The sequence below is a fragment of the Salvelinus fontinalis genome, chromosome 5, assembly GCF_029448725.1.
Source record: "Salvelinus fontinalis isolate EN_2023a chromosome 5, ASM2944872v1, whole genome shotgun sequence".
NCBI lineage: Eukaryota > Metazoa > Chordata > Actinopteri > Salmoniformes > Salmonidae > Salvelinus > Salvelinus fontinalis.
Window position 1 is genome coordinate 3,883,591 of NC_074669.1, and position 15,064 is coordinate 3,898,654.

General features: G+C 45.3%; 1 pseudogene; it reads left to right on the top strand.

Annotated features, from left to right (window-relative positions):
* The first annotated feature begins 4,971 nt into the window (after nt 1–4,971).
* On the top strand, nt 4,972–12,455 carry LOC129854827 (pyruvate kinase PKM-like; annotated as a pseudogene).
* The last annotated feature ends 2,609 nt before the right edge of the window (nt 12,456–15,064 follow it).

The window sequence follows — 15,064 nt, forward strand, 5'->3', positions numbered from 1 at the left end:
CCCCCACAGCAGCTCGCCCAAGCCTTCCCCATTTCTCCTTCTCCCAAATCCAGTCAGCTGATGTTCTAAAAGAGCTGCAAAATCTGAACCCCTACAAATCAGCCGTGCTAGACAATCTGGACACTTTCTTTCTAAAATGATCTGCCGAAATTGTTGCAACCCCTAATACTAGCCTGTTCAACCTCTCTTTCGTGTCGTCTGAGATTCCCAAAGATTGGAAAGCAGCTGCGGTCATCCCCCTCTTCAAAGGGGGACACACTCTTGACCCAAACTGCTACAGACCTATATCTATCCTACCCTGCCTTTCTAAGGTCTTCGAAAGCCAAGTCAACAAACAGATTACCGACCATTTCGAATCCCACTGTACCTTCTCCGCTATGCAATCTGGTTTCAGAGCTGGTCATGGGTGCACCTCAGCCACGCTCAAGGTCCTAAACGATATCCTCACCGCCATCGATAAGAAACAATACTGTGCAGCCGTATTCATTGACCTGGCCAAGGCTTTCGACTCTATCAATCACCACATCCTCATCGGCAGACTCGATAGCCTTGGTTTCTCAAATGATTGCCTCGCCTGGTTCACCAACTACTTCTCTGATAGAGTTCAGTGTGTCAAATCGGAGGGCCTGTTGTCCGGGCCTCTGGCAGTCTCTATGGGGGTGCCACAGGGTTCAATTCTTGGACCGACTCTCTTCTCTGTATATATCAATGATGTCGCTCTTGCTGCTGATGAGTCTCTGATCCACCTCTACGCAGACGACACCATTCTGTATACTTCTGGCCCTTCTTTGGACACTGTGTTAACAACCCTCCAGACAAGCTTCAATGCAATACAACTCTCCTTCCGTGGCCTCCAATTGCTGTTAAATGCAAGTAAAACTAAATGCATGCTCTTCAACCGATCGCTGCCTGCACCTGCCCGCCTGTCCAACATCACTACTCTGGACGGTTCTGACTTAGAATATGTGGACAACTACAAATACCTAGGTGTCTGGTTAGACTGTAAACTCTCCCAGACTCACATCAAACATCTCCAATCCAAAGTTAAATCTAGAATTGGCTTCCTATTTCGCAACAAAGCATCCTTCACTCATGCTGCCAAACATACCCTCGTAAAACTGACCATCCTACCGATCGTCGACTTCGGATATGTCATTTACAAAATAGCCTCCAATACCCTACTCAATAAATTGGATGCAGTCTATCACAGTGCCATCCGTTTTGTCACCAAAGCCCCATTTACTATCCACCACTGCGACCTGTACGCTGTCGTTGACTGGCCCTCGCTTCATACTCGTCGCCAAACCCACTGGCTCCAGGTCATCTACAAGACCCTGCTAGGTAAAGTCCCCCCTTATCTCAGCTCGCTGGTCACCAGTCACATTCTATTATATTTTCCTCTGCCGATGGGCTAGAGGCTGTTGCTTTGAGCTGGTACTGACCTGCCGATGGGCTAGGGGCTGTTGCTTTGAGCTGGTACTGACCTGCCGATGGGCTAGGGGCTGTTGCTTTGAGCTGGTACTGACCTGCCGATGGGCTAGGGGCTGTTGCTTTGAGCTGGTACTGACCTGCCGATGGACTAGAGGCTGTTGCTTTGAGCTGGTACTGACCTGCCGATGGGCTAGAGACTGTTGCTTTGAGCTGGTACTGACCTGCCGATGGACTAGAGGCTCTTGCTTTGAGCTGGTACTGACCTGCCGATGGGCTAGGGGCTGCTGCTTTGAGAACACTGACATGTATGATATAACTCCTGGGTGTCCTTTTGCTGTATATTTTACTTTTGTTTCGTTGTTTTATGATTTAAGATTATCTATACATAGTCATTATTTAAGATTTGACATCTGTTGAAAAAACTGTGGCTCCTCTTCTCCGTCATATTGTCATGTATTTTCAAGGTTTACTATATCCCTTATGATGAAAAGATTGTTCTGGTCGTCTTGACAACGTTCTGTAAATCATATTGTCCACAGACATAGGAATGAGACATCTATTGAATTGATCAAGAGTTATCAACAATTGACTCTTATTTTGAAAAGGGGACTCTTGTTCTGAAAAGGTTGACAAACCTAGTCCCCTTCGATTTTCCCCAATCTCTGCATATCTATACATCCTGCTTGTTGTGTATATAATTTCATGTATTTATGTTTGACTTGTATTTATCTGCACCTCTGACCTTTTTATCTGACCTCTGACCTGGGCATGACCTTGTGAATAGATTTAACTAATCATAAGGTCATGCCCGTGAGAATCCAATCCAAAGGCCTCAGTTGCACGCACACACACACACACACACACACACACACAAACACACACACACACACACACACACACACACACACACACACACACACACACACACACACACACACACACACACACACACACACACACACACACACACTGATACTAGTGGTGGATCAATCTCCCATTGCTATTCCTCCCTCCCTCCCTCTCCTCTCCACTACAACAGAGGTGTCGCGGAGCATTGGATTGAATATCAGACCAGATCTCAGCCTTGAGTGCACTCTCTCTGGTTATTGAGGCTACAATCTGGGATTCATTATATAGTGTTCTAAGACCCATTGGATATGTGATGAATTTAGAAGGCCTATTGAACAGATTCCCATCTTGATCCCAGATTGTACCTTTAAAATCGACGCTTTACTGCGTTGCAGTGTGATATATTTCATTAATATGTATTACATCTGTTGCTTCTGGCTTCCCGTACCTCATAATTCCATGATGACCAATGTTGAACAAGATCATATATATATTTTTTTCTTGTGGTGGGGGGGGGGGGGGGGGGTGTTATTGAATTGGATGCAATAATAAAATCAAACTTCCGGTGAACGACTAGCGGCTGTCTTTGCTGTAGTGATTGTTTTCTCGGTATAAATGCGAGTAGTGGTTTATGACGTGATATTTTTTAACATCTGTTGAAATGCCATTGGAAAGTCACAGAGCTTTAATCTGGATTATAATGATGTTTTTTTAACTGCACGCTGTTATCTAGTGTTGACATTGCAAACGGACAGGATTATAATTATTTTATTTTTATTTCAGGCCATTCTTCCTGTCATGTAATATTAAGAACATGATCTGACACATACATCACTGAATTTCTTTAAATGGTTTCATACTTTAACGATTCATTTCTGTCCAACATAAAGTATGTTATTGTTTGAGTACCTTTGGTAATTGTGTGATTGCCGGTACCATTTTCTCTAATCATCTGCCTGTAATGCAGCTGTTAGACCAGTTCAGAACGTACCGTATGATTATTAAGGTCGTGTATCCCTAACATGCTAACATACACATTCTATGATATTTTCCTCTGTGGCTTTGATGGACAAACGAAATACATTACCGTCAGCCAGATGTGTTGAAAGCCGCTCTGGTACTTCTACAAACAGTCACTAGATGGTGTGATCGTGTTGCTCATGCTAGATTGATGCCTTTCGTACACGATGCCCACAACAAGTGGACAGATATTCAAAGCGTTTTTTTTTTTTTACCATTGAAAAAAAAGAACAAAAAATATCTCCCAACTACACAGACAGATTCCTGATATTCCTGTCTGTATTGTCATATCCCATCATATGAGGTACCCAAATCTGCATTCTTTTGGTCCTGAAACAAGCGCTCTATCCATAATCTGCGTCAATGAAATATCATTGCTGTCGATAAACATAATACATAATTTCAGAAAAAGAGCCCATACTATGAAAGACTAGATACTGAAGAACATTTTTATTTTCCTTTGACCAATTGTTTGTCACTGCTCTTCAAACATTCCTGTAATCCTCAGTCATACTTTACCTTTTTAGATTTACAAATAACAGAAGCAAGATGCGAGATAGAAGGATGCACGTGACGATTGTAGTTTACATATTACATACAATGGTCTAACAATTCTATACAGTCTTCAGTGCACAGTATACTGGATTAGAAAAGTTATAGTAGTAGGTTGGCTAGTTGATCAAGTTCATTCTCTGAGGATTGATTCCCCAGTCATAAAGTAAGTTTAAGTGTGTGTGTGTGTGTGTGTGTGTGTGTGTGTGTGTGTGTGTGTGTCAAAACAGTGTCAAAACTAACCAAACTGTAACACTGAGGGCCCAGAGTTAGCAGGTCAAACTTACCAAGCTCTAACACTGAGGGCCCAGAGTTAGCAGGTCAAACATACCACGCTGTAACACTGAGGGCCCAGAGTTAGCAGGTCAAACTTACCAAGCTCTAACACTGAGGGCCCAGAGTTAGCAGGCCAAACTTACCAAGCTGTAACACTGAGGGCCCAGAGTTAGCAGGTCAAACTTACCAAGCTGTAACACTGAGGGCCCAGAGTTAGCAGGTCAAACTTACCAAGCTGTAACACTGAGGGCCCAGAGTTAGCAGGTCAAACTTACCAAGCTGTAACACTGAGGGCCCAGAGTTAGCAGGTAAAACGTGGGTGTCCTGTATGACCCAAAGACATGTTTTTCTTGTAAAATAAATAAAAATTGTTTTTATCTCAGTGAGGATAATCTGTTTAAACAAAGGTTAGATAAAGTGAAAATGTGTTTCAAAAAGCAATCGATCAATTGAAGGGAGTTGAGAGGAATGTATGATGGTTGAATATCACCTGTCAGCCATCATGACTATACCAGGTTTCCTCTCTGTTGCTAGACAGAATCTATAGGTTATGTTATGTCTGTTGGCATCTATAGGTTATCTTATCTGTTGGTAGGCAGCATCTCTACAGTATAGCAGGGGTAGGCTTTTAGATTCAGCCGTGGGCCGATGTTTGTCGGAGTGGATTGTCTGGATGACCACAACTAAGCCAAGAAAGAGATTGTATTTGTAAATAGCAATGATTTCATACCTTACATTGAGACACAATCAAGTCTCTTTTTTTGTGTGTGGGAATACTTGGGAACAGATTTCCTAAATTAAACTAATTGTTAGCTGAATTCCTGGTAACCAAAATGTAATGCCATGAACCAAGAGGTTGTGAGTTCAAATCCCAGGTGAGAACATGTTGAATAATATTGAACCTGTAAATCAACATACACAATGTAGTCATGTATGTCAATGTGGGTCAAATATGTAAGTTGAAAACATTGTACGTTAAAAGCACTGTGTGTGTGTAACCAGTCTTTTTTTTTAGTTAAGATACCAAATAATAATTTATACAATTTTGGCCAAAGGTTTCTCGAGTTGGAGCTAAGTTTTTAGGCCAAATCTTGTTCATTTTACACTGGAACCAAAAGGTTGAGTAAACTATGAAAACGCTGTGGAAACAGTTACTTAAAACCTCTACCGCTTCTCTCTCCCGGATCCGGGATCCTCCTCATCAAAAAAGCTGACTAGCATAGCCTAGCCTAACGGGACAGGGATATCATATAATATAATTTTCATGAAATCACAAGTCCAATACAGCAAATGAAAGATAAACATCTTGTGAATCCAGCCATCATTTCCAATTTTTAAAATGTTTTACAGCAAAAACACAATATGTATTTCTATTAGCTAACTACAATAGCCAAACACACAACCGCATATTTTCACCATGTTTCCACCGCATAGGTAGCTTTCACAAAACGGACAAAATAGAGATAAAATTAGTCACTAACCAAGAAACAACTTCATCAGATGAGAGTCTTATAACATGTTACACAATACATTCATGTGTTGTTCGAAAATGTGCATATTTGAGGTATAAATCATAGTTTTACATTGCAGCTACCATCAAAAATAGTACCAAAGCAGCCAGAATAATTACAGAGAGCAACGTGAAATACAGAAATACTCATCATAAAACATTTATGAAAAATACATGGTGTACAGCAAATGAAAGATAAACATCTTGTGAATCCAGCCAATATTTCCGATTTTTTAAGCGTTTTACAGCGAAAACACAATATATATTTCTATTAGCTCACTACAGTAGCCAAACACACAACGCAATTTACTCCCCGCAACGATAGCTTGCACAAAACCGACAAAATAGAGATAAAATTAATCACTAACCTTGAACAAATTCATCAGATGACAGTCTTATAACATCATGTTATACAATACAATTATGTTTTGTTCGAAAATTTACATATTTAGAGCTACAAATCCTGATTATACATTGTGAATACGTATCATCGATTCACCAGAATCTCCAGAGATATTTTGGACACTCACCTAATCTGACCAAAAAACTCATCATAAACTTTACATAAAAATACTTGTTGTATGGCAAATGAAAGATACACTGCTTCTTAATGCAATCGCCGTGTTAGATTTTTTAAAATAACTTTACCATAACATACAGCTTGCGTTATTGCGAGACAGCGCTCACCAAAACGGCGGAGAATAGGACTCAACATTTTACACAGAAATACGAAATAACATCATACATTTTTTCTTACTTTTGCTGAGCTTCCATCAGAATGTTGTACAAGGAGTCCTTCGTCCAGAATAAATCGTTGTTTGGTTTTAGAATGTCCATTTCTTCTGTCGAATTCGCGCCACAATGCTAGCCAAGGTTGCTAACATTCCCATCCTCTCTAGGCGCAAAGAACGGAAAACTCCAAAAGTACCAATAAACGTTGAATAAACTGATAAAACTCGGTTGAAAAAACCTACATTATGATGTTATTATCACATGTATCAAATAAAATCAGAGCCGGAGATATTCGCCGTGTAAACTGAACGCTTTTCAGAAGACAGTGTCGAGCTCTGCCGCGCGCCTTAGAAGACAAAGAAAATTCCGGACCTGTCACTCCAAAAGCTCTCATTCGACCTCAGATCAAGCTAGACACCCCATTGCACCTTCCACTGCCTGTTGACATCTAGTGGAAGGCGTATGAAGTGCATGCATATCGATAAATAAAAGCCAGTTGAATAGGCAGGCCCTGAAACAGAGCCTCGTTTTCAGATTTTTCACTTCCTGCATGGAAGTTTGCTGCAAAATGAGTTCTGTTTTACTCACAGATATAATTCAAACAGTTTTAGAAACTTGAGAGTGTTTTCTATCCAATAGTAATAATAATATGCATATTGTATGATCTATAAAAGAGTACGAGGCCGTTTCATTTGGGCACGATTTTGTGGGTGTTTTTTTGGACAGTCTAGGTTATGTTATGTCTTTGGTTTAAGTAGCATGTCAGTGTAATGATCTGAGACTCAGAGAAGCTGTACAAGCCATCGTACACACACCCTGTCCAAATACTGGCCTCTCACTAGGACTCTCCCAAGATAATCCTTAAAGTCAAAGGTCACATCCAACAGAATGTCAAAATATCGTCTCGATTTATTCACACTCTCTTTCTACCCGTTTCCCTCCCTCCCTTCCTCAATCCGTCCCTCCCTCTTCCCCCCCACTCCCTTCCCTGTCTCTCTCCCTCTTTCCAGGACATCTCAGACACCAAATTCAGACACCAATCCAGTCATGTCTAAAGGAAAGGTTCTGCCTTCATCCAGACGCAGCAGCTGCACGCTGCCATGGCCGACACCTTCCTGGAGCACAAGTGTCTTCTGGACATCGACCCCCGACCCCCCCTCTCCACCTCATTGCTAAACCACACTATACCTCACTGTCCAACACCACCTCACCCTTCATACCCTCAGTACTCAACCCATCAGCACTCAACCCCACCTCACCCCTACCCTTCATACCCTCAGTACTCAACCTCACCTCATTCCTCACTCTTCATACCCTCAGTACTCAACCCCACCTCAACCTTCATACCCTCAGTACTCAATCCCTCAGTACTCAACCCCACCTCACCCCTCACCCTTCATACCCTCAGTACTCAACCCCACCTCACCCCTCACCCTTCATACCCTCAGTACTCAACCCCACCTCACCCCTCAATCTTCATACCCTCAATACTCAACCCTCACCCCTCACCCTTCATACCCTCAGTACTCAATCCCACCTCACCCCTCAATCTTCATACCCTCAATACTCAACCCTCACCCCTCACCCTTCATACCCTCAGTAGTCAACCCCACCTCATCCCTCATTCTTCATACCCTCAGTAGTCAACCCCACCTCACCCCTCACCTTTCATAACCTCAGTTCTCAACCCCCCCCTCACCCTTCATACCCTCAGTACTTAACCCCACCTCACCCCTCAATCTTCATACCCTCAATACTCAACCCTCACCCTTCATACCCTCAGTACTCAATCCCACCTCACCCCTCAATCTTCATACCCTCAATACTCAACCCTCACCCCTCACCCTTCATACCCTCAGTACTCAACCCCACCTCATCCCTCATTCTTCATACCCTCAGTACTCAACCCCAGCTCATCCCTCACCCTTCATACCCTCAGTACTCAACCCCCTCACCCTTCATACCCTCAGTACTGAACCCCACCTCATCCCTCACTCTTCATACCCTCAGTAGTCAACACCACCTCACCCCTCACCCTTCATACCCTCAGTACTCAACTCCACCTCACCCCTCACCCTTCATACCCTCAGTGCTCAACCCCACCTCATCTCTCACTCTTCATACCCTCAGTACTCAACCCCACCTCACCCTCACCCTTCATACCCTCAGTACTGAACCCCACCTCATCCCTCACTCTTCATACCCTCAGTAGTCAACACCACCTCACCCCTCACCCTTCATACCCTCAGTACTCAACCCCACCTCACCCCTCACCCTTCATACCCTCAGTACTCAACCCCACCTCACCCCTCACCCTTCATACCCTCAGTACTCAACCCCACCTCATCTCTCACTCTTCATACCCTCAGTACTCAACCCCACCTCACCCCTTACCCTTCATACCCTCAGTACTCAACCCCACCTCACCCCTTACCCTTCATACCCTCAGTACTCAACCCCACCTCATCCCTCACTCTTCATACCCTCAGTACTCAACCCCACCTCACCCTCACCCTTCATACCCTCAGTACTCAACCCCACCTCACCCCTTACCCTTCATACCCTCAGTACTCAACCCCACCTCACCCCTTACCCTTCATACCCTCAGTACTCAACCACCCCTCACCCTTCATACCCTCAGTACTCAACCCCACCTCACCCCTTACCCTTCATACCCTCAGTACTCAACCCCCCCTCACTCTTCATACCCTCAGTACTCAACCCCACCTCACCCCTTACCCTTCATACCCTCAGTACTCAACCCCACCTCGTCCCTCACCCTTCATACTCTCAGTACTCAAGCTCCTCACCTCCTTGCGTTTATCATACTAAGCTCAGTTTCAGTTCGATTGGTCTTCCATCAGTGTAATCATTACAGAGCACTTCATAGAACGCCCTAGGCCTACACTACACTAATCCAGCCATGCGTTTTTTACACATGCATTCTGTGTGAGTCGTGTAGATCTACAGAAGGCCTATATCCCTCTAAAACCCTTTTGCTTGTCATCTTGTCCGTCTGCAGGACCCGCCTCCCGAAAAGTGGATATGCTGAAGGAGATGATCAAATCTGGGATGAACATTGCAAGAATGAACTTCTCTCACGGAACTCATGAGGTCAGTGGTGTTGCCCAGGACAACATGCTCTCGTTAGATCACACTAAACTAGTACAGAAGCCAAGATAAAGGGCTCTAGTAGTGAACCTGATGCCCCCACAGCTGTTCACGGATTTAGACTAGTGCCGAGTTACAAACTGACCCCGAGCCCTTTACTCCTTGGTACCTCAAGTTGATCTGAAAGGGGAAAGCAATATGGTGACATTTCCACTCAGCTGATTCTAAAGACTGTCAGTTTGTCTTGAGTGAGTCTGTAGCCTAGCCAACCTCATAGGACAACCTTTAGTGAGTCTACTAGAGCCCAGCCAACCTTATTGTGACATTATCACTGTAACATTTGAATACCAGTGTTTGTAAGCTGATCGGCACCCTCTTATTTGCTTCTTCAGTGCCCTCTCCTCCTCTTCCTCCTCCCCCAGTCATCCTCTTTTGTATTTAGCTGATCAGTAGTACAGCTAGATGGATCCAGATCCTGGCACTAAGCTTTACACCACTAACCTCTCCCCTTTAAAAGTCAGGACTTTTTAACTTCGTCACCCTGCTTCACCCGGGAAAGCTCACAACCAGTTGCAGTGTTCTATAAAGAGCAATACTTTTATTTATTTTTTACTTTAATTATATATTTGAATCAGACACTGCCCTTCAAAAGCCAATAGTACCGTTAGGACTTAGACACACCAATAGCGTTTGCATGCCGAGAGTACTTTGCACCTCTGAACAGAATGCCGTCTGTAATTTGGGAACCGAGTGCAAATGTATTTTACATGTAGAATTGTACGAAAATGTCGGCAGTCGGACGTCAACAGCGTGCTGAACGATTGATAGCTGAACAGGAGATCCACAGTCGGTGCGATGGGGGCGACCCTTTAATTTCTTGTCCAAAGAACACATTCTCTTGTCGTCATGACTCTGCTGTGAAGATGTAATAGCTGTGAGTCTTCTAGTCTCAGGTAGTCGTCTATAGGCAAAAAAAACTGTTTAGGGGAAGCAAGAGAGGCAGAGCTATGCTACGTGGCTATTCTATTTAATATATGCCATTTAGCAGTTGCTTATATCCAAAGTGATTTAACATTCTTTTTTTACATTTACATTTTAGTCATTTAAGCAGACGCTCTTATCCAGAGCTTATCCAGAGCAAAATGGATACATTTTCAACCCTGGCGTTGCAAGTGCCATGCTCTATCAAATGAGCCACACAGGGCCTATTCATTTTAATATAACCAAGGCCAAAACATAACAATTTATTAAATTGTCCCTTGTCTGTCACCCATTGTTGAGTGAGTGTCAGTGTGTTTTCAACACTGAGGTATAGCATGAGACAGTAAGCATTTTTAAGCAGTAGCCTAGTGGTTAGAGTGTTGGATCAGTAACCGAAAGGTTGCAAGATCGAATCCCCGAGCTGACAAGGTAAAAACCTGTTGTTCTTCCCATAAACAAGGCAGTTAACCCACTGTTCCTAGGCCGTCATTGAAAATAAGAATTTGTTCTTAATAACTGACTTGCCTAGTAAAACAAATAGCAACTTTATACACAGTATATCAAATCAAACATTATATAAAGTGTATACAAAATTGCAATACACGATACCTATCTGGGCGATGTCAATTTGTCCAGCTCTCTAACTAAACCATTTGAGCATTCTCAAGGTTCTTTGCTTGGACCCCTATCCTTTTCTTATTCTACAGTACCGTTCTAAAACCACCTATGATGTCTCTAAATGATCTGACACCCCCTACAGTACCATGCTGAGACCATCAAGAACGTCCGTGAGGCCACCGAGAGCTTCGGACATGGAATCCTCGAGTACAGACCAGTGGCCATCGCTCTGGACACCAAGGGACCTGAGATCAGGACAGGACTGATCAAGGACGTGAGTATTTATTTACTGTGAACCTTTTACGAAAAGCCAAAACGGATGAACAGAGGCATGTATTAGTTCAAGTTTTTTACTTAACACACCAAAATCTCTCACAATAAAAACAGCATGAAAAAAATGTCAAGAAATATAAACATATAAAGCAATGAAATCTCAAGGTAGGACAGTATAACACCACTAGATTCAGGGCAGCAACAAAGGCTGTGTAATGGGGTGCGTACTGGTGTCAGGGGAGTCAGGCGCAGGAGAACGAACTTGGTACAAACGGAGTATTTTAATAAATGCTCACAAACTCCGAAAACAAACGTAAACAAAATAAAGAAAGTGTGTACAAAACCCGTCACACACCATAACATACAAAGCACCAATACATACAACGAACAATCACTGACAAGGACATGAGGGGAAACAGAGGGTTAAATACACAACGTGTAATTGATGGGATTTGAACCAGGTGTGATGGAAGACAAGACAAAACCAATGGAAAATGAAAAACGGATCAGTGATGGCTAGAAGATCGGTGACGTCGATCGCCGAACACCGCTCGAACAAGGAGAGGGGCCGACTTCGGCAGGAAGTCGTGACAGGCTGTCTCAACGTAGGACAGTACAACACCACTAGATTCAGGGCAGCAACAAGAAACTAGCAGACCTGCCGTTGCCAGGGGGGTGGATTTCTGGCTGTCTTTGGTCATTTTTTTCTACCGTATTAAAAAAACGGTAAGGAATAGAACAACCAGCAATGAAATCTGTATAGTACTGTTGCACAGTAGAACACTACTAGCATCAGAATACCCTGTTGTTCCCCGTAGAGATATACAGTACAGAATACTACTGCTACTAATAATAGTTGTGTAATTATATGATTCTTCCCCTGTACAGAGTGGCAAAGCTGAGGTCGAGCTGAAGAAGGGAGCTCACATCAAGCTGACCCTGGACGACAAGTACAAGGACAACTGTGACGAGAAGCACCTGTGGCTGGACTACAAGAACATCACCAAGATCCTGAAGGTCGGAGCTCACGTCTTACATCGACGACGGCATGTCCCTGAAGGTGAAGAAAGTTGGTGAGTGTCCTAGCAACGTCCTACCTTAGCAACACAATAACACAGGTTAGAGGGTGGATGGGGTTGGGGGGGTGGATGAAATTAGAGGATGGATGAGGTTAGGGGGTGGATGTGGATAGGGGTGGATGAGGATAGGGGGTGGATGAGGTTAGAGGGTGGATGAGGTTAGGTGATGGATGAGGATAGGGGCGGATGAGGTTAGGGGCAGATGAAGTTAGGGGCAGATGAGGATAGTGGTGGATGAGGATAGGGGTGGATGAGGATAGGGGTGGATGAGGTGAGGGGTGGATGAGGTTGGGGGTGGATGAGGTTGGGGGTGGATGAGGTTGGGGGGTGGGTGAGGATAGGGGTGGATGAGGTTAGGGGTGGATGAGGATAGGGGTGGATGAGGATAGGGGGTGGATGAGGATAAGGGTGGATGAGGATAGGGGTGGATGAGGTTAGGGGTAGATGAGGTTAGGGGATGGATGGGATAGGGGTGGATGATGTTAGGGGTGGATGAGGTTAGAGGGGGATTAGGTTAGGGGTGGATGAGGTTAGGGGTGGATGAGGATAGGGGTGGATTAGGATATGGGTGGATGAGGTTAGTGGTGGATGCGGTTAGATGTGGATGAGGATAGGGGTGGATGAGGTTAGGGGGTGGATGAGGTTAGGGGTGGATGAGGATAGAGGGGGATGAGGTTAGGGGTGGATGAGGTTAGGGGTGGATAAGGATAGGGGTGGATGAGGATAGGGGGTGGATGAGGATAGGGGTGGATGAGGATAGGGGTGGATGAGGTTAGGGGTGGATGAGGTTAGGGGATGGATGGGATAGGGGTGGATGAGGTTAGGGGTGGATGAGGTTAGAGGGGGATTAGGTTAGGGGTGGATAAGGATAGGGGTGGATGAGGTTAGGGGTGGATGAGGATAGGGGTGGATGAGGATAGGGGTGGATTAGGATATGGGTGGATGAGGTTGGTGGTGGATGCGGTTAGATGTGGATGAGGATAGGGGTGGATGAGGTTAGGGGTGGATGAGGATAAGGGTGTATGAGGATATGGGTGGATGAGGTTAGGGCTGGATGAGGTTAGGGGTGGATGGGATAGGGGTGGATGATGTTAGGGGTGGATGATGTTAGGGGTGGATGAGGTTAGAGGGGGATTAGGTTAGGGATGGATGGGATAGGGGTGGATGAGGTGAGGGGTGGATGAGGATAGGGGTGGATGAGGTTAGTGGTGGATGCGGTTAGATGTGGATGAGGATAGGGGTGGATGAGGTTAGGGGGTGGATGAGGATAGGAGTGGATGAGGATAGAGGGGGATGAGGTTAGGTGTGGATGAGGTTAGGGGTGGATAAGGATAGGGGTGGATGAGGATAGGGGGTGGATGAGGATAGGGGTGGATGAGGATAGGGGTGGATGAGGTTAGGGGTAGATGAGGTTAGGGGTAGATGAGGTTAGGGGTGGATGAGGTTAGGGGTGGATGAGGTTAGAGGGGGATTAGGTTAGGGGTGGATAAGGATAGGGGTGGATGAGGTTAGGGGTGGATGAGGATAGGGGTGGATGAGGATAGGGGTGGATTAGGATATGGGTGGATGAGGTTAGTGGTGGATGCGGTTAGATGTGGATGAGGATAGGGGTGGATGAGGATAGGGGTGTATGAGGATAGGGGTGGATGAGGATATGGGTGGATGAGGATATGGGTGGATGAGGTTAGGGCTGGATGAGGTTAGGGGTGGATAAGGTTAGGGGGTGGATGGGGATAGGGGTGGACGAGGATAGGGGTGGATGAGGTTAGGGGTGGATGAGGATAGGGGTGGAGAGGTTAGGGGTGGATGAGGTTAGGGGGTGGATGAGGTTAGGGGTGGATGAGGATAGAGGGGGATGAGGTTAGGTGTGGATGAGGTTAGGGGTGGATGAGGTTAGGGGTGGATGAGGTTAGGGGTGTGTGAGTTTAGGGGGTGGATGAGGATAGGGGTGGATGAGGATAGAGGTGGATGAGGATAGAGGGGGATGAGGTTAGGTGTGGATGAGGTTAGGGGTGGATGAGGTTAGGGGGTGGATGAGGTTAGGGGTGGATGAGGTTAGAGGGGGATGAGGTTAGGGGTGGATTAGGTTCGAGGGGGATGAGGTTAGGGGTGGATGAGGATAGGGGTGTATGAGGTTAGGGGTGCATAATGTTAGGGGTGGATGAGGATAGGGGTGGATGAGGTGAGGGGTGGATGAGATTAGGGGTGGATGAGGATAGGGGTGTATGAGGTTAGGGGTGGATGAGGTTAGGGGTGGATTAGGTTAGAGGGGGATGAGGTTAGGGGTGGATGAGGATAGGGGTGTATGAGGTTAGGGTTGCATGATGTTAGGGGTGGATGAGGTTAGGGGTGGATGAGGTGAGGGGTGGATGAGGTGAGGGGTGGATGAGGATAGGGGTGTATGAGGTTAGGGGTGGATTAGGTTAGAGGGGGATTAGGTTAGAGGGGGATGAGGTGAGGGGTGGATGAGGATAGGGGTGTATGAGGTTAGGGGTGCATGATGTTAGGGGTGGATGAGGATAGAGGTGGATGAGGTGAGGGGTGGATGAGATTAGGGGTGGATGAGATTAGGGGTGGATGAGGATAGGGGTGGATGAGGTTAGGGGTGCATGATGTTAGGGGTGGATGAGGT